The sequence below is a fragment of the Patagioenas fasciata genome, chromosome 3 (genome assembly GCF_037038585.1).
Source record: "Patagioenas fasciata isolate bPatFas1 chromosome 3, bPatFas1.hap1, whole genome shotgun sequence".
NCBI classification, from domain to species: Eukaryota; Metazoa; Chordata; class Aves; order Columbiformes; family Columbidae; genus Patagioenas; species Patagioenas fasciata.
In genome coordinates, this window is record NC_092522.1 from 87,759,051 (window position 1) to 87,781,616 (window position 22,566).

Below are 22,566 nucleotides of genomic sequence, written 5' to 3' on the forward strand. Positions count from 1 at the left end.
ATCTGTCAAGAGAAAAACTTTTACAAAGATGGAATTGCCTCTGAATAGGAGAGAGGCAGAAGTCAGCAAGCACATAACTCAATGCTTATATTAATACATTTTGTTTATCCCAGATCCCTGCAACAGCTGTAAACTCAAAACCAGGAGAGACACAATGCTCTCTGCAGCTGTCCGAATTAAAAGCTATCCTCAGACACTCTAGGATTTCAGAAGGAATGATGATATGTCTCTGAATAAGGTGGAATTGTCTCCAGATCTGTTAAAAATCGAATGAGGAGAAAGTATTACAGCAGGAGTTTCCACACAGTCAGCAATCAGATGTAAGAAAAATCTGTTATAGATGGCCTCTATTTCACTGCTAATGAGGTCAAGAGACCCAGCTTAGGTGTCTAGAGAGAGAGAACGCTGGTCTGCAGGATCTTCCCAGCTTAGGAGCTTTTCAGTGAATGTGTGGAGACATAGGGACTAAGTAAAACCTAACTAAAGCGTAACTGCTGTGCTCGACGGGCAGCCAAGGAAAGAAAGTCTGTGTCATAAGAATGTGAAACACAGGGAGGTGCTTTTGAATGTTCATATTTATGCTCAAGCTCATGGCAGAACTGTGCTTTAGTGATGGTAATCCTTTCCCCATGTGAGGGGAGCAGAGGGTGAACCCCACAGGATAGAGTCAGGTAAGGGTTGGCAACTTTGCAAAATACTATCTGGGGGGAAATGAGCAGGTCCAGCAATGACCAGAACCTGAGTCAACAGTGACACCCCATGTGTACCACTGTGGGAGAGACCTCTGGCTAAGGGGAACGACTGGCTGGGTTCAGAGATAAAAGGAGCAATGTGCAGGGGATGCGCATCTGAGCACAGAGCCATTGGTGTGCCAGCCTGCATGCTGGGGAGACAGTCAGTGTGGGGTCAGGGGGAGTGCATGCAGGAGACCGGAGCATTGCACAGTGTGCATGCAGGACTGCCAAGCTACCTGGCTGAGCACACAGGGCTGGGGAGCAGATGAGCAGCTCATGGGACACCAGTGCTCTGCAGTGAAGTGTGGGGGAGCACCCATGAAATGGTAGGAGCAGCCGCTTACAAAAACTGTTGCAAGGAATCCAAACATTTTGGCCTTTTTTTATTTTTCTGTCTTCAGTGAACTGGCCAAGACTCAAAGACCTGAAGAGACAGTATCAGCTCTAAGTTGCCATGCTGCCAGTTGTAAACGACCATTTAGGAAAATGAGCTTTTATTTTCTGTTATGTGATTCTCCCCCTTACTCCAATTTGAAAGGGAAATGAAGTGAGGGCTTTTAAAATTTTTTTTGTGCTGTTTTAAGAAGTGCCTACATAAAAAGGCAGGTTCCAAGGGAAAAAGCAGAAGATTTCTGACATGCTTGTTCTTTGTCATAAGAATATGAAAATAGTTAAATGTGGTTGTTTGCTTCTTCAGGATTCTTTGCATTTTGCTTTGTACAAATAGAACAAAAGGGCGATGACTGGGCTACAGAAAAAAAAAAAAAAGTTTTGCATCTCTCCATGGCAAAGAAGAGAGAAACTAAAGGAAGTTGGAGCTCCCTTTGATCAGAAAGGTCAATGTATCTAATATTCTGATCTGTGGGATCAGTGGTTTTGACAAGGGCTAGGCCAGGATTACAAAAACTCCTGAAATAAGGCAAATAATTGGCATCCTTCCTCAGAGGCATGCATGAAACCCTCACATACATTTCAGTGGAAATAAAACTTGGACATCTCTATTTAATCTAAGATGGCACAACTGTGACTACTGTTGGTGGACTTGTGGCAAGCTGTAAGAACTGGTGATGCTGCATGTGGGAGATGAAAAAGAGGAGAGGAGGTGCCTGCATACTGAAGGTGATCTGTCTGGTGTGTGAGGGGCAGGTGAAGTTCCCTGATGGTTTCTAGCTTGCCAGCCTGGATACAGGTAGGGGGAAAGGGCACATCATAACCTCAAGGGAGGTAGCCCATGCAAGAATCCTGATTGATTGTCCTTCCTTGGCCTGTCTGCAGGGGAGGATTGGTCATGGCTGGCCACTCTCACAGCCTGAAGAATAGTCTCTGGGGCTGTCTGTCTCTGAGAAGTGTGTACTGTCTTTTTCCTCTCACAGCAATGGTTATTTGTCTTTCAGTCAGTTTAATGAGCTAAATCAGTTCACCAAGGGCAGACTGAGAGCCAGAGCTGGCTTAGAGGATGCAGCCAGACACACATCTCAATGCAAACAGGGTAGGAAGGAGAAGTGAAGGACTGCCCTTAAGCCATGACAGAGGGCAGGTAAGGCAAGCTCATTTCACCTTGGTAAACCTCACCCAAAGCAGTGGGTAACCAACGCTTCATCCCAGCTTGCTGCTGTGACTACCACAGACTGGGCTGGGGGATCCCCACCTTCTCCCACTTCTCTTGTTGCAAGTAGCTGCCTCCCTCGGAGTGCATTCTGCTGCCTGGATCCCAGGCCAGGTTGGCAGAGAAACAAACCTTCAAATCCCATGACCCAGGAAGCTAAACCAATTTAGTCCATTTATCTACAGGCATGGGCTGCCCCATGCCTACCTTGACCAAGAACCCTCAAATTGCTGCCTGTGCATCGGCATCTGTCCTTGGGTGTAGCTTACTCCTCTGAGGAAATCCATTTAGATTTCCTCAAGAAACAGAAACATCACAACGACATTCTAATTTCTGGGAACAGAGGTTCTGTATATACTGAAAAAGACAGAGCCATCATGACTGACTTATAGGGCTGGGGAAGGGTTTGGCAGGGATGGCATCTCTACAAAACTTCTTTTGGAAGCAGTCCTTCCTCTCTGCGCTGCCTGTCATCTTGGCACTGTCCAGATCACGACTCTTGGCTCTATCCCAAGTTTCTCCTAGATGTACTTATTAAATCTCCTCCCCCTCACCTTTTTTTTTTTTTTTTTTTCTCAGTGTGTTTGGAAGACAAAGCCACACAATGGGGTTTAGTGAAAGAGTTTCATTTTCCACCCTGAGTTCTAGTTCCCAGGGGAAGACAAAAACCCCCACACTTTAATTAGAATTAGTTGCTGTCTTTCAGTTTCGATGACAGAGCCCTGGTACCACATTTTCTAGAGCACAGTGGTTGGCCATAACCAATTCTGGCCAGCCCTCTTCGCAAACGAACCAGTGCAATGTTTCTTATGAAGATTTTTGTCTCTTTACCATTTGTTAGGAGCTGTGGACATTTCCAAGCCTTCTGTTGGCTGCGTGGTGTGTATGTGTAGTATGAAGTGTGTTTATGTGATTATACTGAGTTAATACATACCTCAAAAACAAAGGTGAAATAAGATTAGTAAATTTTAAGTGGAGCATCTGGTATCTGTTGCAAGGAGAACATATTCCCTGGGAATCTGTAAGGGTCTAGCATGCTCAGCAGAGTGCCTTCAAAGTAGGTAAATGAAATGGTATTTGTATCGTGGACAAGACAATCTCTTTTGAGACAGGATGGTATTACGTTCTCTCTGCACATCTATGCTTCATGGTTCCTGAAGAGAAACTCATCAATCTGTGGTGACAATTACAGGAGGAAACCTCACTGGAAGCTGATTTTAAGAAAACAGTATATGGGTTAGTGATTTGAGAGGCAGCAAAACATTGGGGAAGCAGGATCCTTGAAGAGTGTGAATTATTTATTTATCAGTTAACTGGATCACAGAGAGCAAATCTGGGATGATATTGTTTAGCAGAGGCTACCTGAATATGTCCCACCAACGCATGTCTGACACTGGTCAAGGGAAAGCTGTAAATGAGAAGACTTGCTATGCAGCTGGCTCAACATGAAACTTTTGTGGAGCAGACAGACATATAGCCAAGCAATGCTACCAGACAAAGACAGCTTGACAGAGCACATTGTTTTTTCACCTTCATAGATCATTATTTCCACTTGTTCCTGTCAAAAAATAAATAAAAATCAATAAATTCCGGATCCATGTAATCTAACCTTAAAATGTAATGGGACCTCATAAGTAATGTCTTACCCTACAGTGGTTATTTGCTATCAGCTTCATCGAGGACAGTCAAATTACTTAATTACACATAACAGTTATTCTGTAAAGACTTGGGAAAACACAGATAAACGTAACTAATCCCTCTTTATTTATTCCCTGCAAACAAAAGCCTACGGGTTTTTGGAGGGAAAAAAAAAAAAAAAAAAGAAGCTGTCCAATTAACGTAATTAGAGATGGATGTCACTCAGATCTTCACCATAGCCCACAGACATCCTGGGTATTTTGATTATGTAGTTAAGTCACGACCAAATACAACCTTTTCAAGGATAGTGTTGTCAAAGGCCAATTTCATTGCCTGCTCTTGTAATGTTATCTTTGGCCACTGGATGGCATCTTCTGCAGGCACCTGAAGTGCCGTCAGGCTGGCAGGGGTCTTAAGGACCTTCTTGCATTTCTAAGTGGGTCAGGTATCAGGAGCTCTGCATCTCTGTGAGCAACGCCTTCCCGCGTTTTCAAGTGGGGGATATCTTATTAGTAACACAGACATATTAATGGGAATTTAGAAGGAAGGAGTAAAATGACAACTCTGACAACCTTGAGCTCTTATTTGTAGGAGAGACATGGAAGGCCTTTGGTTTCCTCCCACTGCTCCTGGCTTCCTCAGCTGGTTGGCTAAGTAGATGGAGCGAGGGAGTCAACCGGTTCCCATAGCTCCGTCCAGCTCTAGGTGTGCCTGCTGAAACTGTCTCCAGTGGGGGAGCATCTGGGTACTGGGGCTGCCTTGGAAGTCATCTCAGAGTCCCATACCCACAATACACAGATGCTGAACAGCCACTGCTTCCTAGCTCCATTGTCACAGATGCTTCTTTTTACTTGATAATAAAATACAATTGCAATCAGGAGAGACAAAGCTTCAGATGACTTGGCACTTTTCTCCCTTTGGTGATTACATTGCTCCAGGTAATGCTTTTCCTTTTCAAGAAAGACATCACAACAGCAATTTGTGGGAGATGGGATCTGTGCTCTTCACATCAAAACAAGAGGAGTCTTCACTGAACTACTACCTGATTAGCATTAAAAGGCTATATCACTGTAACACAATACAAAACTGCCTGTACTTCGTCCTGCAGCCTTCTTTGGTCTACGTTTGGATCTCAGCAGCCTCAACTTGCCACCTGGGACAGAATCTGTTATCCCTGAAGTTACAAACTGTCCTCCACATCATTCTTTCTCCATGGAAGAATGTCTTATGGGCAGTGGGTGGTGATCTTTGATGCCATTCACCATCCAAATGCTGAAAGGATCTTCAGATTGAAGGGACGCTTGTGGAATGCCGAAGAAAACCTTATCTGTGCAGTGGGTGAGGGAAGGGTCCCAGCTCTCAGTCCTCTTCTTATCGAGGTGTGGAGGGGTGATGATGAACACAGGTATTAACTTCAGGGACATGCTCTTAAACACCCCTTAAAGACTACAGAAATGAGAAAAGACAGAACAATGAGTGTTCTGGGTGCTAAATGTTGGAAAAGCATTAAGATAATCATGGCAAAAAAAGCAAGGAAACTCAGAGCAGCCCCTCTGGAGGAAAAAGAACCAAAAGAGAGACTATAATAAATTCTGACCAAAAGATAAAAAAAAAAATCCCTCCCTAACACACATGCACACAAAAGATGAAGAAAAAGGCAGCCTGATTCTATTAACCAAGTATTAACACCCCTGGCTAAAGAAACCCTGCAAAAAGGAAGGATTAACATTTTCAATAAAGGGGACCAGATATTGCAGTGCTAATCACTAGCACTCTCCACTGACAGGAGAATGGAAAATAATGTTCTTAATAGTGTGAAACAGAGCAGGAGGTTCACAGGCAAAGAATCAGGGGGTGCTGCTGGCAAATGACAAATAACCTAGTTAGAAAAAAGGCATCACAGGTTAGGGGAAGTCTCTGCAAGGAATAGTAACTATGCAAATTGGCCCAGCATCCGTGTGTCTGGCTGAGCTGCAGCTCTACCATAGGATGTTGTGACACAGGCTTTAGTGCTTAAACATTGAGGCCATGTTTTGCATCACAATTTTCTAGTCACCATTTTTGGAAAAATAGACCCCTAAATGTCCTGTGCATTGCATAATCTCCAGGAGGCTGAGAAAACATATCAATTTGCTGAGTAGCTCTGTAGCACAATGCCTTGTCTTCTTGTGCTGCCTGTCATTACAGTAGGAGCCTGCTTGTTGCATTGAAGTGCACATTGAAAGACAGGAAATTATGTTGTGTGATTTAGTGTAACACGTCACAGTCTCTTTACAACGGAGTCTGCTGAATTAACTATTCAGCATCGACCTTTAGAAGCCAAGCAGGACTGGGCCATGCCCATCCCTACAGTTCAGCTCGCCAGGTGTTACAGGTAATGAAATACTAGACGGGGATCTCTACTAGGGAGGGGGATGAGGGTGGTGGGAAGAGAGGCTGAAGGTTTTAGGCTTTTTTCTCCTGCCACTCTCGTTAGCATTGCATTTGTGATATCCAGTGGCACAGAGCAGTTGCTTTGGGTATCCAGAGCTATGTGTACATGCACACTTTGTGTTGCTTGGATGCTATAGAGCTGATGTGGCTGTATGTATGCATTAAGTTCATTCTCACACCTAGTATGATCAAACTTGTTTCCCCTTTCAAAAGCCTCCGCAGAGAAATTCAGTTCTTATTCATCCAATGATGAGAAAGCTCTGGTTCAGATAAAATGCATAATTTCTGTCTGTCACAGAATTGGAGATGTAGGTTATCTTTTAACCTATTTCTTTAGATTATAAGATACTGGGGACAGGGATTTGCTGTTTCCCTGTTTTCATTCAACATTTCAGTATAGTGAAAGCCACTTCTAACTGGGGTCTTTGGGTGCTACCATTATATGACATGATTGAATATAACCAAGAATCCTCTTGCTCCCTGTCCTTAAGCACCTGCAGAGTAAATTAACATTCATGTTGTGTGGAGGTATAATTTTGCCCGTTTCTGAAAGATAGTTTTTTGGAGAACGATGCAGATACACACAGTATTAGCTTTCCCCCATGCTTAACAGGCTTGAGAAGAAAAACTATCCCCTCTTGAGACTTCCAGGGCATTTAAGCAGGCAGAATTTAATTACTGCCAGTGTATTAGGATGTTCTCTGAGCTTGTTGGAAGAAGAACGAATCAGTAGAGGGACCAGGAGTGCAGACAACCCACATATTTACTCAGAGGGCTCCTTCCCAAGTTTGCTGAATCATGAACAACTCTGACACAGGGAATTCTCTCCCTGGTGCTTGTTTCACTGTGTGCTGTGTTCCAGTTTACAATATGTTTTGATTTGGTCGGAGGTGAAAGGTACCCGGGTTTAAATATTCTTTTTTCATCATTAACATATATGGTTGCACAGACTCCAGTCTATACACAAAATCTCACCCCTGGATCCAGTGAAAGGCACTAGTCTGAGGTTTCTCTGAAGCTTCCTCAGGGGCTGTTCAGTTCACGAGAACACTGTTACCAAGAGATTAAATGAATTAAAAATTGATGACTGTTCTGTACTGAATGTCTTGCAGTCAAGGATATTTAAACAGATATCAGGGAGGGTGGAGAGAAGATTGTTTGCCAGAATATTTTTTTCCTGTTTTTAAATAATAGTTTTATGGGGGTGGGGAGAAGGATAGGGAAGGGTGGAGCAGGGGGAGTATCTGCTGATTCTGGGTAAGGAAATTCCTCTTCTAAATGAAATATTGAGAAAGAATAGAGTGCTCTGGGAGAGGCATTTTGTCTAAACAACACAGAAGGTGCCCAGGGAGAACTCAAAGGATTTTGCAGATTAATGTCATCTGAACCCAAAGCCCGTCCTGACAGGGCTGAGCACTGGTGGGTGCTACCAAAGGAGCTCCCCCTGTGCCAGTTCCCTACAGCTTCTGGGGGTGGAGGGGAGCACAGCGCAGTGCTGTGGTGGTGGCCCACTGTGGCTACCTCCCAGAAGGGCAGAGTGAAAGGCAGAATGAGGAGAAAGGCAAAAAAAAACAGGGAGTCATTTGTCCAAATCTACCCAGCTTTAGAGTCAGCTGAGATTCGGCGCCGCTTTAGTCCCTGTTGACTCAGGGCTCTTGCCTGAGCTGTCTAATGGTTTTTTATACCATCTGGTGTGCTGGTTCCTGGGATGGGAGCTTGTGTGTGTTGTGGCAGGTGTTTCGTGCCTCTGCTTTCACCAGTGCTGCTGATGGAAGTGGGTGGAGAGGTGACTGGCCCTGCACCTCTGGCAAATTTCAAGCCCAAGTCTCTGCTTTAAGTTTATGAGGATGTTGTGATTCACATGATACCGTGTTCTCAGTTCAGCTCTTTAAACCAAAGCCAAAGTTTAAAAAATGGTGGTGACTATGGTTCCTTTGTCTTTTGGTCCGCAGCGGGAGACAATTTTAGAAGAGCTGGTTTTTACAGCGTCTGCTCTGAACTTGCTGGGTACCTTTGAAGGTGTCATGAGCTGAGTATTCCAAAGCACCTTTCTTTCCTAAGGCTTATGCTTGAACTTCATCTGCATGTGTAACTTCACCTCAGAACATGCTGTACTGTGCAGAAGGCAAAATGTGCAATGTTCACAGATGAGAACAATTTACTCCTCCTAAGTTAGGTCTGTTAGCAAACAGGGGTGTAAACTGGTTTATGTGTGCAGACTTAGTGCCTTCATCCTACATGAAATGCCAGTACTTTTTGGCATAATTCCAGCCTGGAGTGGTGACTGACTTGGCCTTATCCCCTGTCCTTTACCTGTCTAAATATAAAGGCTTTGTGTTGGTGTCAGTAGTAACACAGGACCAGTGGAGCAGGACAGGCTGTTTTGCTGCTGTGAATTTCCATGCTTCAGATTGCATTGGTTATGAATATGAGATTGGAGTTCAAGTTCAGAAATACAGATCCACTGAGCAAACTCTGTAGATCCACTAAGTGAAATCCATAGATCCACTGAGCAAACTGCTATGGATTCCCTATATATGTTTGAGGAGGAGGGAAGGGACAGGAAAAAGGGGAGACCACTGAAGAGCAGGTTGTTTACTGTGTTTTGAAATCAAGTTCAAACAAATGACAAAACTTGTGACATCCATTCTTGACTGAGAGATGGATAAATACCTCAGTAGTTCCTCAGGATGAAACAGCATTAGATCCTTCCTTGTGTGATTCAATATATTGGCTAAGTAATTAAAATAAATGGTTTCAGTGACCACCCAAGTTGTATTTTCCTTGTTTCTTTAGAAACTATTAATTTTCTCAGAATTTAAAAAACATCTCATTCTGAAAAGTTGCTATTATACCTGTATGTAAGCTAATATTAAATATGCACCATCTTAGTTGTATTAAAAATGCTGTCATTCAAATATCAAAATGTAATGACCCAGTTAAAGCATATCAGTGGTGAATTTATTTTTCATTCTGTTTTTTCTCCATGAAGTGAGCCTGTTTTCTTTGGAGAAGAATGAGGAAGGAAAGCTTCAAATACATGGATGTAATTACCTTCATTAAAATTTGGCTGAACAGACTTTATCCTGTGGGGTCTACTCTCTGTCTCTCCAAGGTAAGTTCCCATGTATTTTTAATGGGAAACTTATTACCAATCAAACCTGTATTCTTGCACTGGTACACGGAGGTGGATGTTCTGTACTTTTTCATCATGCTGGGTCTCCTGGGAAGAGCAGCTCATTACAGCGTCAACTGTCCCTGCCCTTTGCAAAAAGCCCCACCAAGGTCATATCAAGAGGTGATGGATAAAGGCGAGCTTTAACCCTTGACCTTGACTTTCCTTGTGCTGAGTGTTAATAAATCTACATTTAGGGGTAGAGGTTTTTTCCCAGCTGCTCTTTGTTTGGGGAAGGGGGTGACATGCTGACACACAACAGGTTGCATTTCCTAGGGCAGTGCTTGGGAAAGGGGGCATTTTCTCTGCCCCCACCGCAGAGCCCTGCATCCATTGCGGGCAGCTGGCTGGGAGCAGCACTTAGGTATCTGGTGAAGCTCAGGTCACACAATGGACTGAGACGTTTTGGGTATAAAGGCTCTTCTTTTTTTTTTTTTTTTTGTGAGGGAGCACTTCCTTGGTGCCACAGAAAACAGCAGCATTTTCTCTTCTCTCTGCTAGAGCCTTTGGGTGAGGCTGAAACAACTTTTACCTGCATCATTCTTTTCAGAGTGGTGTTTGAGGTGACCTTCAAGAGGATAAAACGTTTTAAAAAGGGGTGTCCTCCCTGTCACACCCGTGGGGAACCAACATTGTTGAGTACCAGGAGGAAAGAAGTCCTTTGAAAGTATTCAGAAACCATAAGCATATACGTCAGGAACAGCCTTCGGCTTCTCCTTTGCTCAGCAGCCTTTTGCCAGGTGACCAGAAGGCCCTTCCCAAAGCTGTTATGTGTCCAGGAAGGACAAACCCCAATGAAAGAGCAGCCTCTCCCCTTGTCTTCCTTTCTTCGTCTATTCCTCTGTATAGTTTTCTCCAAATCCTTGGTCTTTCATTTATTTTATTATTTTTTTTTTTTCCATTCTTACCTCGTTTTCCTCATCTATCTTTAAGGAATGGCAGTGGGCTCACTTCATCCTCTACATTATTCTTCTTAGGAGCTGTAATGCTGCTGTCTCTTAGGTTTCCCAGTGATGAAAAGGGCCATTTGAGGCACACCTCAACATAGATTATAGAATAAGCAAATTAATATCCCGGGCTGGTGCACTGTGTTTCTGAGCACTTTGTTTGTTTTCTGATGAAAAGTATTGCCCTAAAACTTCCAGTGCATGAAGCCTGCCTGTGGTAAGTGAGATGGAAAAATTAGCTCCTGAACAGAGCTGCTCTCAATGGCTCTGGGCATTTCAGTGCTGTCATCTTCTAGGGAAGTTAAATTGCTTTTTTCCCTGTGTCCAATTAGGTCTATAATCAACTTAGCAGAATGTGGAACAGGAATGTGCTGAGATTGGGTATAGTCATTTTGTCAGAGGATATGTTCATATTGATCTCAAATTGGGGCAAGGACCCATGAGGGGATCTCAGAACAGATGGCAGAGATTATACTGCACTGATCAAACTTGAAGCCGTTACAGAACTGGGGGAAGGGATGCTTTCTGCACACTAGACAAGAAATACCAAGCCTGGAAATCAATGGTACAAGCAATTGTTTAATTAATTTTATGTGAACATTCAAGCTTGCTGTCAAAAAAAGCAGCCGTCAGTAGCACTGAGAGGTGAACTTTGAAAGTGCCAGGCTGAACAGGTAACTGCAACTGGCTCTAGTATTGTTCTCTCTTGGGCTTTCCGTGCAGCAAGGCTCTGTCCTCTAACTCTGCAGTTTATTTAAACTGATTTATTGCCAGAAACACATTTAGCTCCTTCTTTCTGGGTTTCTGATTCTACCTAGGATAAATAGCTGGAATGAAACCCTTACCCCTCCTAAACTTCACAGTTTGTGCAAATATACTAGAGGAAGTGTTCACAGCCCTGCAGCTAATTGTCCAGCACTTTGGAAAAGTGAGACCTTCCTTCACAGCTCCTTTGCAGTGGGCATCAGTCCAACACTTACTTGCATGATCAGCCAAGGTGACAACTGATAGAAGAACAGTTCAGTGTGGCACATTCAGGTCAGGATCTCTGAGGCTTCACTGGCTCAATCCTGCTCTGTCTTTGCATAGATATTTCTGACAAATGCCCATTTGATCCTTGTATGAGTTCTGCCAAGACCTAGAAAGGGGAGGAATGGCAGGTGCTGATCTCTTCTTTCTGGTGACCACTGACAGAATCTGAGGGAATGGCAGGAGGATGTGCCAGGGGAGCTTTAGATGGAAATTAGGAAAAGGTTCTTCACCCAGCAGGTTGTGGAGCACTGGAACAGGCTCCCTAGGGAGGTGTCACAGCCCCAAGCCTGACTGTGTTCAAGAAGAGACCGGACAAGCCCTCAGACACGTGATGTGAACTGTGGGGTTGTCATGTGCAGCGACATGATCCTAGTGGGTCTCTTCCAACTCAGAACATTCTATGATTCCATGACCCTAGCATATAGTGCAGAGATCAAAACAAAGGCCACGTGAGTACATCAGCAATCCATAAACCAGAGAAGCAAGAAAGTCCAAGAAGGAAATGGAGATATAATGACCTTCTTCCAATGAGTTAGCTGAAACTGCAGTGTGTTTTTCTCAACTTTCAGGTAATCTGTAGAGCAAGGAGGCATAAAACAAGATGGAATGGGAATAAATAGAACAAAAGTGGCTTTCTAATGGAAAACTAGATAGAACTATACCATCAGGTCTCGAGGCATTGTTGGCCAAGCTGGGCACTATGATGATTGTGTAGTATTGTCAGCAAAAACTTATCCAACTCAAGTAGGAAGCATAATGCTTTTGGCTGAGCAGTGATCTTTTATCTTGTGTTCTGCTTCTTCGTGATCTCTTCCTTTGAGTTCTGACTAGTATGGAAGGCTTCTTTGAGGTCAGGAGGCCCACGTCATGGCACATACCCAGCCTCTTTTCTGCTGTGATGGGACATGGAAGCAAAAAGCTCGTGGGTCTGCAACTGTGCATACAAGTGATACCAGCTTAGCGCAGAGGCAGCATGAGGCAGGAGCTGGTTCAGAGCTTCATGCCCAAAGCACGAAACTCAATGGATTTGTCTACATTTAGGAGCTTCCTGTCATCCCCCAGCCCATTCCCTGGGATACAGGTCTGGTGAATGACAAGTGCTGTGAGCCTTACTGTGGCAACAGAAGGCAAGGGGAATAATTCTTTTTAATGCCCTAGGGGTCCCATTGTCCTCCTTTGCCCTCACCCCATATCACTGCCCTTTAAGGTTCAAAAGTTGGCATGTGTCCTCCGCGTGGCTACAGGAGGGGGAAAATAAACAAGTTTTCTTCTCTTCCCCTGCTGTGCTGAAGCCGAACAAACTTTGTACCTTTTGCAGACAGAATTTAATACTTTCCTCCTTTTAGTCTGCCAAGCAGAAACCTTTACAGAAAAAGGCACGGTGATAAGCCTGAGAGGGAATCGTCTCTCGCTCCCAGGTCAGGGAAAGGTCAGTGCACATTAAATGAATATTGCTGGTGCTTCTGTTACAACAGGGCCTAAGCAGTTCAAAGCCAGGCTGCATCATCTGCGGCTGAAAATCATTTGCAGTGCTGCTTCCTGAGCAGCAGATTGGCTTCCCGTTACACAGGCTAATGAGAAAGTGTCACGAGTGGTCTCAGTAATTATGCTGCAGCAGAACCCCCCCATTCTCAGCACACTTGCAGAGATACTAATTAAAAAAAAAAAAAAAAAAAAAAAAAAAGGTAAGGAATAGCTAAATATATACTAAATATATTCTCACGACTTGTTCTTTTCTACCCTCAGCCTCCAAGTACTGAACCTGGAGATCAAAGCAATGGGATCAGAAGAACTGGAAGTGAGAGGTGCGTGTGCCTACATCACTACCCCACCACTATTCCAGTAAAAAGCTTTCAGGAGACCAGAGCTGTTTGCTCCAAAGGACAATGTATTGCGTGCACCTGGCACCATCAGATTATACAATGACATTTTAGGATTTCCCAAGTAAAGATATCAATTTTTGAGACTTCCCTTTTTTCGCAACCCCCCACCCCACCTCTCCCTGGGCAGTCTTGTACCTAGTCTCCACCAATAAGGGCAAAAGTGGCCTCTGATCCCTCCAATCTAATACCAGTTCGGAGCGAAGACTCAGGATCTGGGTCAGGACAGAAATTAAAAGATGCTGACCACAAATCAAATTTCACCACAGAGCCTCCAGGTTAAGAAACAGTAAGGGAAGTTATCTGGCCTTCTGAATGCAACAGCATGGGGACTCTTACTGGGCTGGTGTGTCAACAACTCTTCTTGGCCATGCAGTGTACCTCTTCTTACATTTGGACAGCAGAGGGGACAAGACAGTGTCCTCTGCCCCTTAACACACTGTTGTTTCCAATGCAGCTCTGGGAGGAATGGCAACAGCCGTTGTTACGTATTACCATGATGCTGACAGGCCAAAAAGCATCATGATCATAAACCACTTCTTTCCAGGGTAAGTCCAAGGTTTCCAAGGATTGATTTTCTTGCCTTGCATGCTTCCAGGAGCTTTCATTAATTGCACTCTGCTTCTCATGAACCATTGCATTAACTCTGGCTTTCTAAAGACCCCCACTAGAAACACTGCAGACATAAAACCAGTGGAGCACACCACAACCTTGGAACACAAGTATTCCTTGTCTAATTTATTTGTTGTCCACTACTGTGTGTTGTACATTGTGTTACAGAGGTTATGAGAGTGAGAAGTTCTTCACTGCTGCCCTCTGGGTCCAACCAAAACCTCAGGACAGGAGATGAAGAAGGGAGGACAATTGCTTTTTTCCTAAGTAGTGGGCACAGCACGGCCTTCCTCAGTGAAGGGCGGGGTGGGCAGTGGGCAAAAGGGGCAGCAAGCAGGGAGCAGACTGAGAAGCATGTGAGAGAAGAAGGAGGCTTGTCTGTGACAGGGTAGCAGGCTTAATGCCAAACCTTGGTGGGATTTGTTTGGCTCAGGAAGCCGCTGAAAGTTTGACAAGGACTTGAGGAATGGACCTGCCTTTCCAGTATCTGGTGGTTAAAAAGTAGGTTGTTTACCAGCATTTCTATTCAATGTTTCACCAACTCAACCTGATTTCCCCATTGAAATGATTTACCTATCGCTGAGTTAGTATTTGTACTTTTTATTAAGACCAGGTTTGAAAAACTGGGATACTGGTGTCTTCTGTGTGATGGATTCAGCTGGAAGAGAGAGGGAATAAGAAGGTCTGCTTCAAGGCTGTGGCCTGTTTTAGGCACACACAACCTGGAAAATGGGGTTTGTTCTCTGGAAGAAGTGGTTACTATTATCAGCATCACTTGAATGGAGAGAATACTTGCAGGCACTCTGCTCTACTTGTCCTCACAGAGCTCCAGGGCTGTGTGTGCACTTAGGTCCCCAATCCCCTAAATATCCTTGCGGACCACCACTGCAGTGCATCTAAATGTCTCACCTGGGCATCTCCTCTGTGGTGTTGCAGTTCCGTGACTCACTGGTTCCTGGCCAGATCTCACCCTGGTGAGGAGTCAGAAGCTTACCAGCCGAGACTGAAGGAAGCTCTGGGGCCCTGCACCAGTTTTACTGCAACCATGAAACAAGTCACAGAGAGCGAAACTAGAGCATTCTTTACATTTAATCCTCACCAGAAGTCACAGTCCATCCTATCATAAATTACAGACTTCAGATGGAAGAATGAAAGAGTCAAAGACTGAAAAGGAGCATTCTTATCACTGTGCACCTGCCTTTTTCAGCATATGCATGATTTTGAGTCTCAATCTTGTATTTCTTCCAAAAAGCAGCTTTTACCCTAAGATATCACATGGGTCAGTCTCTCTTCTCCAGAGGAAGTGAATACTATTGTACATTTGGAGTGTTATTAAAGGAAGAAGTGTGGAGAATTTCTGTGAAAATTTTCTTGGGCATTGGAAAAAAGTTTCTCTTAATTGGCTGTGGGTGCTGTTTCAGAAGCTGGCCAGTCTAGCAGCATAAGACAACCTACAGGCACCTCTCCTTTCTGCAGCAGATACTTGTACTGCAGCATTAGGAGAACTGAAAAGGGGTGGGGGGGAAGGGACAGGGAGGAAACAAGTCAGATATTCAAAGAGAGAGCAGAATGAAATGAGTGACATTCATGACCCATCTGGTCATCCAAGATTAGGGTGATTTGGGATTTAGAAGACATTAATACATAAGAATTCTATACATTAATTCTCATTCTCCATCTAATTCTAATTATAGAAGGATGTTTTCTCCTCTCTATTAGACTGCAAGAAGACATAGCCAGACTGTGGGTGCTGTGCCTGACTTTACACAGGATTTTGTATGTCTAGATTAACCAGGAGACCCATGAAATCGGGGCCTAACATTTGGGAGGCAGTCCCTCAACTAATTTGGGCTACCATGACACTTAACCCCAAATCTGGAAGAGTTATTGCAACCCATAATAAAGCCCCAGGGCTAACAGTCAGGACAAGTCACAGAGAGGAACATCACTGTGGTTTGAACTGTTCAAAATGCTGAACATGAATAATAAGAAGGAATGGTTGAAGGGAGGAAAGCTAGCAACTTTCACGGCACAACAACACTCATGGATTAATCCATCTCTGCGGGTTAATCCATGCCTGTGGTCTTGTTGGCATTTAAAGTTCCCTTGCCTTTGCCATAGCACAAGAATAGGGAGGCATAACTGCTCAGAAATAGAAAATATTTCAGCCCTTGGGTTTTGCCTGGTCTGTGTCATTGCCATTAAATAGAAACTGTCCTTAACAGGCACCTTAAACAGAAAACTATTGAGAGGGAGATAGAGAGCTGAGACCTCAGTGGCTTGCCTTCTGGTGCTTCCTCTCTTTCAACAGTGCAGATGTTACTTTCCAGTCGGGTTTAAGAGAGAATCCCTGCTGTTTGAAGATGTTGAGAAGATTAAGGGATTAAACAGAAAGGGCTCCATTGCAAGAATTTCTCTTCCAGCTGGTGCTCGGTTGGGGTAGAAAGTTTTCTGAGATAGAGATGCAGATGCGTTGTGCATACAGATATATTTGGCTTCTCTGATTAATTTAATGTTAATACAGTGTCATATTTTTCCTTTGGAGAAAATTATAGTAAGATAATGCCACATGCTGTCAGTCTTCAAAGGAAATCAGTAGGGACAGATGAAGTCCTCAAATAATTTTTTTCAGGCTTTTAGTTCAGACTCATGACCCTCCTCTCTTCCCCATATAATTTTAACTTTTTTCTTTTAGTTTTATCACAAGTGGCACAATTACAAATCTATGGCTGGATAGAGTAGGTGGACTGAATTTTCTCTTCCTTTTGCTGGGTTAAGCCCTGCTTTTCAAGTTATTTTACACATAAAGACATTCAGCTGCCTCTGATCTTCATGGCTTTCTCTTGGTTTCTTTAGAATACAAAAGTGAATGGCTTAAGCAATCCAAAGCCCATTGAAGTCAATGGTCCATAGAGATTAGAATGCCTCTTTCTTACTATGTATTTTTGGGGCAGAGAGTACAGTGCTGAAGACCAGGTGTATTGAGGAGGAAGAACTGTAGCTGGCCTTTCCTCTGTGTTTGGTGTTAAAGGATTTGCTAATGCACTTTAAAGGTGGTTCAAGCTTGAAAAACTCACCTAAAATAAAGAAACCTCTTATTTTTTAATACATTGAACAGGCACCCTGCAGAGTTAAGAAGGGTAGAAGAACAAACCACAAGCTGGACTGACTGATGCCTGTTATATTGCATATTGTACAGTTCATTGTCTGCTTTTTGATACAGCATTTTCCCTTCCTCCGTTCTGTTTCTGTATTTCTTCCTCTTTCTAACCGTGTTCTGCATGATTTCCACCATGTTTCTTCTTTAGATTTCTCCTTTTCCCTTCCTTCCACTTTTTTTCTACAGGGAGTGCTCAAGGAGGCCTGGTCAGGTCATTGCCCTGTTTCCTGGCCTCAGTTTAAACATCATTAACACTGTGGACACATCAGTGACCTAATCCGCCTTCATTCCCTTCTTCCTCCATCAGAGTCGTGTTCCCCCTGTTGTTGTTTTATATCAAAAATCTGATTCCTTGAGGTAGGAATTTTCGGAATTGCAAAGTTTGTCTGCAAATGAGACAGAAAGACTTCTCATCCCTTCTAAGTGCCTTGAAGAGGGATTTTAAAGGCTGGCTCAGTCTCTGCTCAATTACTTATATGATTATAGGGGTAGTAGTCAGGAAAAGGAAGAAAAATATCACATATTCTCTGTACAAGTTGCTCATCTTTTATAGTGATTTACCCTTTATTTCATTAATCAAAAAAAGTCACTAGCACAGTCATTCCTTTCTATTTTCCTGGTAACCACAACAAAGCCCTTACAGATCCAAGATACATTTGTTCAGGTAACTTGAATTGGGCATGACTTAAATCAAGAAAAGGAAGAAAAGGAAGGAAATTCACAGTTCTGCCACTGCACCTTTTTCAGCTAAGGCTTGGGTTTGGGCTTTTTTTTTTTTTTTTTTTAATGAAAATTGCCAGAGTTGCAATGCTGTTAATATTTTAATGTTTGTTGATACCATCCATGCTGTTGTGGGCAACAGCAGTGCAAGTTCTTCAGGGACCCGTAGACGCCTCCTTCTCCAACCCCAGCCATCACAGCTGTCAAGCAATAAATGAACTGGTTCCTCATGTTAGTTTAGTGTTGGCTTATGACCTGTATTTTCAAGGATGCTTTATCAGCCCCCTTACCAGCGCTCTGCCGCTGCTGGTCCTGCTCCTGTGCCTCCCAGTGCACACACAGCCCCTGGGGCTGCAGCAGCCCCTGGCCAGCTGGAGGGTCCCAGCTGGTGCTCTGCCTCGCTACAGCCCCTCAGAGCAACACAGCCGTTGCCGGGCTGGCATGCACAAGGCTTGTCACTCAGGGAGGATTGACATGAGCTATTAGTTGTGACGGATGCACACTTGACTAGTTCTGATAGTGGTATTTTCTTTCAGGCTGTGACATTATTTGAACAGATCACCTTTGTTTAGCATTCACCATACTCCCATTTGTCAAACAGTTGCTTGAAATAATGTGACTGTACAAAGTTCCCAAATATGTCTGTGTTTGAAGCAAGTTCTTGACTGTTCAGTCCTTGAGGTGGCTCTATTAAGACCCCAAACACATTTGTGAGAATAAAACTTGGAAAAAGTTACTTCCCTGCTTGAATGTGGATATTCAATACAATTTTCCTTATTGCTCTTAACTGCTCATGGCATGTACAGAAACTCAGTCAGAACTCCAAGTGTTCCCTACCCTATATGCCATCTCCTTTGGGTTAATGAAGTTCCAGGAGGGGACATAACAACCTGGGATGGAGAGGATTCTCGGGATAGACCCCTGCGTAGGGCATGTTCTAGGTCTCTGAAAAAATGTCCACATTTTCCTCATTCTGCAAGCCTGATGGGCTGAGCATAGCCCAAGCAAAGTGCAGAGCCATGTGGCATCAGCTGCCACGGCAAGGAAGTTGGAGTCCTGTAGTAGTGCAACCTTCGACATACAGGGCTCTGTGCTTGCCATTGTGTGCATATTCAGTGATGAAATACAGACATAAACCAATAGTGCTACTGGAAGCTGGAAGCAGTGGAAGATCAGAGAACTGCCTGCCAGTGAGTGCAATATATATTTTGTCGTGCCACAGTTCAGGAAAGAAATGACTAACAGCCTTTTTAGGAACAGAAAAACAAGTTAACATATTGTTGCTGTATACCATATGTATCTGCACTCATGGACTCACAGGAGTTACAGGGATATGCAGAATGGAAACCAGTTGCCCAGACAGGTAAATATCCTCTCACCTTTTAGAGAAATAGTACTTTTGAACACAACAGGGAGCTGAAAATGAAATGTGTGTTCCAGATTAAAGGGGACAGATTCCTGGGTGAAATGTTTGTGTAATTTTTTTTAAATCTTATACTCCTTCACCATCCCCCTCCCCAAACAACCCCCATTTATTTCAAGTCCAGAAGGATTTCTCTTTCCTATGGGCTGCTGGCGGACTGCTAGGGTCCACCTAAAGCAACCCCAAGCAGGACTGTCACCAGCAATAGATTAGATCAGCCGTGACTTTGTTTAGATGAGTTTAGAGATGATTTGTGACTTTGCTGCTAACTACCAGATATCTTTGTGCTGGGCTGGGGGTGGGTTCCCACAAAGGTGGGTTCACTTCTTACAAATATGGAAAACAGCGCATTCTTCTGGGTTTAACTATGTCTGCTCAGTATAATGTTAACAGTACACATCAGCAAAGAAACTGTCAATTAAGCTATCTCACTGTGGTATAAAACTATTGGACATGAAGAATATTTGTACTTGTGGTTCCACACCATGCCTGAGAGCATTAGTCTATGGAATTATCAAAGGAGTTGGTTAGTGTAATGAATTTTGATCCTGTCCAGAAGGTGTAGCAAATCAGTTTGCTGAGTCAGGATCACCTGATGAGTGTGCATCAAGGCCCATTGCAATTCCTGGCAAAATTAGAGAAGGAGGCACACTCATGTTGCAAGAAAATAAAATTAGTGTGCTGAAATCTATGCTGCATGTGCGTGGAGAAACTGAATTTTGTTATTGTGCTCTGTAGGATCACTCTGGCATTTCAGATTGCTGCATGTGTCATAGCACAGTCCTCAAAACGTCAGAGCCCCGAGGAAGTGATGGACTGGTTTCTTAGCAGGTGCACGTCTCCAGAGCTGCGCTGGGTGCACTGGTTTGCGCTATGTGGGGATTCTGGTATAAATTTAAACCACAAAGAAAATGTTTTCTAGAAGAACTAAGCTTATTAAATTTTAAATAAAAACTCTATTTTTGTAAATCTCAAATATTTGCTTATCTTTACTTTTAGAAGGGTACATCTGTGTAGAGAAAGGTTGGACTTTTCTAACTGCCTTTACACAAAACAGCACAAGCCCCTACATGGCTGTGTGTGATTATTACATTAACACATCTCTATGGTTACACCACAGAAACCTTTAAGTGCGAATGCATTTTTTTCCCTTAAGTACCACGATGTTCCTGATGGAAAAAAAAATGACCTCTTCTTGGCTCCTGAGATAGAGTCAGGAATGTGATTAATGCTGACTGTATTCCACTGTTTTTCCCTGAAGACTAGCTATTAATATTTTGCGGTGATGTATGTCCTTTCGCTTAACCACAAACGGATGGTCAGCAAGGTATGTAAGCCCACATTTTGTCTTAGGAAATCACTTGCACTGTACTACCACACACAGGGCCTTTGACTTAATACCCAGGGACTGTCTCTTTCAACAACGCATGACTGAACACCTTATCCCATCTTACTTTTTTTCCAGCTATCTGCCATTTAAAGTAGATCCAACAGCCTGTGAAATTGAGGGTATTTCTAGATTTAGTAGATTACCTGGTTAACTCACAGTGGAAAGCTACTGAAAAGCCTTACACATCAGTTGCTATGTGCTCTTCGATGCACAGCCTTGCAAAGTCTGTTTGATTTGACTTTAGTTTTGGTTCCATCAGCTGTATCATTAGATTGGCTCAACAAATTAGTTGATACTTTCAGAGGAATCCACCTCACATTTTCTTTTAAGCAAGCATGTTAAAACAGAGGAAAGGTATCCAAGGCCCAAAGCTGTGCTATATTACACTAAAGTGTACAATTAAATAAAAATAAAAAACCTGCAAAAAATTAAGCCACAACAAGAACAAACTGGAATAGAACAAACCAGGATACTGATGGCTGAGGCAGATTAAAGAAAAGACTTGAACACAAAGCTGGTTACTAGAAGGATGCTCACTCTTTGTTCTCATACAGCAGTTTTCAGTTGCTTCTCAATCTATTAATTCCTTGTGGTGTTCTGTAGGTTCTTAGGAAAGTCATCTTTCTTCTGCAGCCCCAAACCCCTGATTTAGACTTTGCTTCCTGCTGCAGGCAGATCTCATTATCCTCCCAAGCAGTTCTGCACTGTGGTGCTGCCCAGCCTGTGCCCAGGGGTTCCACCACACCACATTGCTGCTGGGAAGCAGCAAGGTCTCCTTTCATTACTTCTCCAGGGGGTTCAGCTCACCTGACAGCCAGGACAACCTCCCTCTGTGCTACTGCCCACTGCCATAGCCTCCTTACCAGCATATCCTGTCATCAACCCAGGCACCATCCTGCTCAATGCTGTAGAAACACACAACGAGAAAGAAATCTTTTTCATGAAGAGCTTTATTTTGGCACTAGAAGAATTGTGTTTATTACAATTTACCTTTGCTCTCTCTCCACTCCCACCACTACTGTTCATTATAACAACCTCAATTTATTTTTAAATTAGATTGCAAGCTGCACAGGTGCAGGGGAACCTTCAGCTGAACAGCACCCTGCACAGAGAAGGAGCTGCTCTTTGCCACATCCTGGGGATGTCTTCACAAGAGTTTAGGGCAGTAAGGGGTGATAGAGGCAGCTGTGAGGTAGTATTTTTGTGCAAACGGTCCCAAAGGAGTGGGACTTGTGGTGCTGGCACACACAGGCTTGTGGCTTCACAAAGTAAGTTCTGCCTGGAGGTTTTCTGTCTCAATTTTTGCTCTTTCTATTCAAGCATTCGCATGACTCCAGAACTGGATTACAAGTTCTCTGGATGGAGTATCACATAATTTTGTCTTGTTACTAATCTCTGTTCCCTTTCTGCCCATTAATTTCTCAGTGTCCTGGTGTCAGCAATTGAGGTGTCCAGTTATTGTCAGTGTTGCAATATATATTCTTTAAAAAATGCATTTTGTAATTCACACAGTCATGTGAATGCATATGTTCAGCACTGAAACAATTGCAACTTCTTGTCACTAATACGTTTGGATCAAGAACTCATTTGTCTATGAGTTAGTGTCTAGTCCTTTGATAACAACCCAGTTTAGTTTTTTAAGATTACTGGCAAGACTAAGTTTGCTGTTTTCCTCCACGTAAACAAAGGATAGTATGTAAAAAATAGCGAGCATGCCTCTGATGTTTGGGAGTCCTGACTGCATTAGGAGTCCAAGCAAATTTCACGACAAAAATGGTGGTGTATCAGAGGCACAGTCTCGTGTACGATTTCCCCC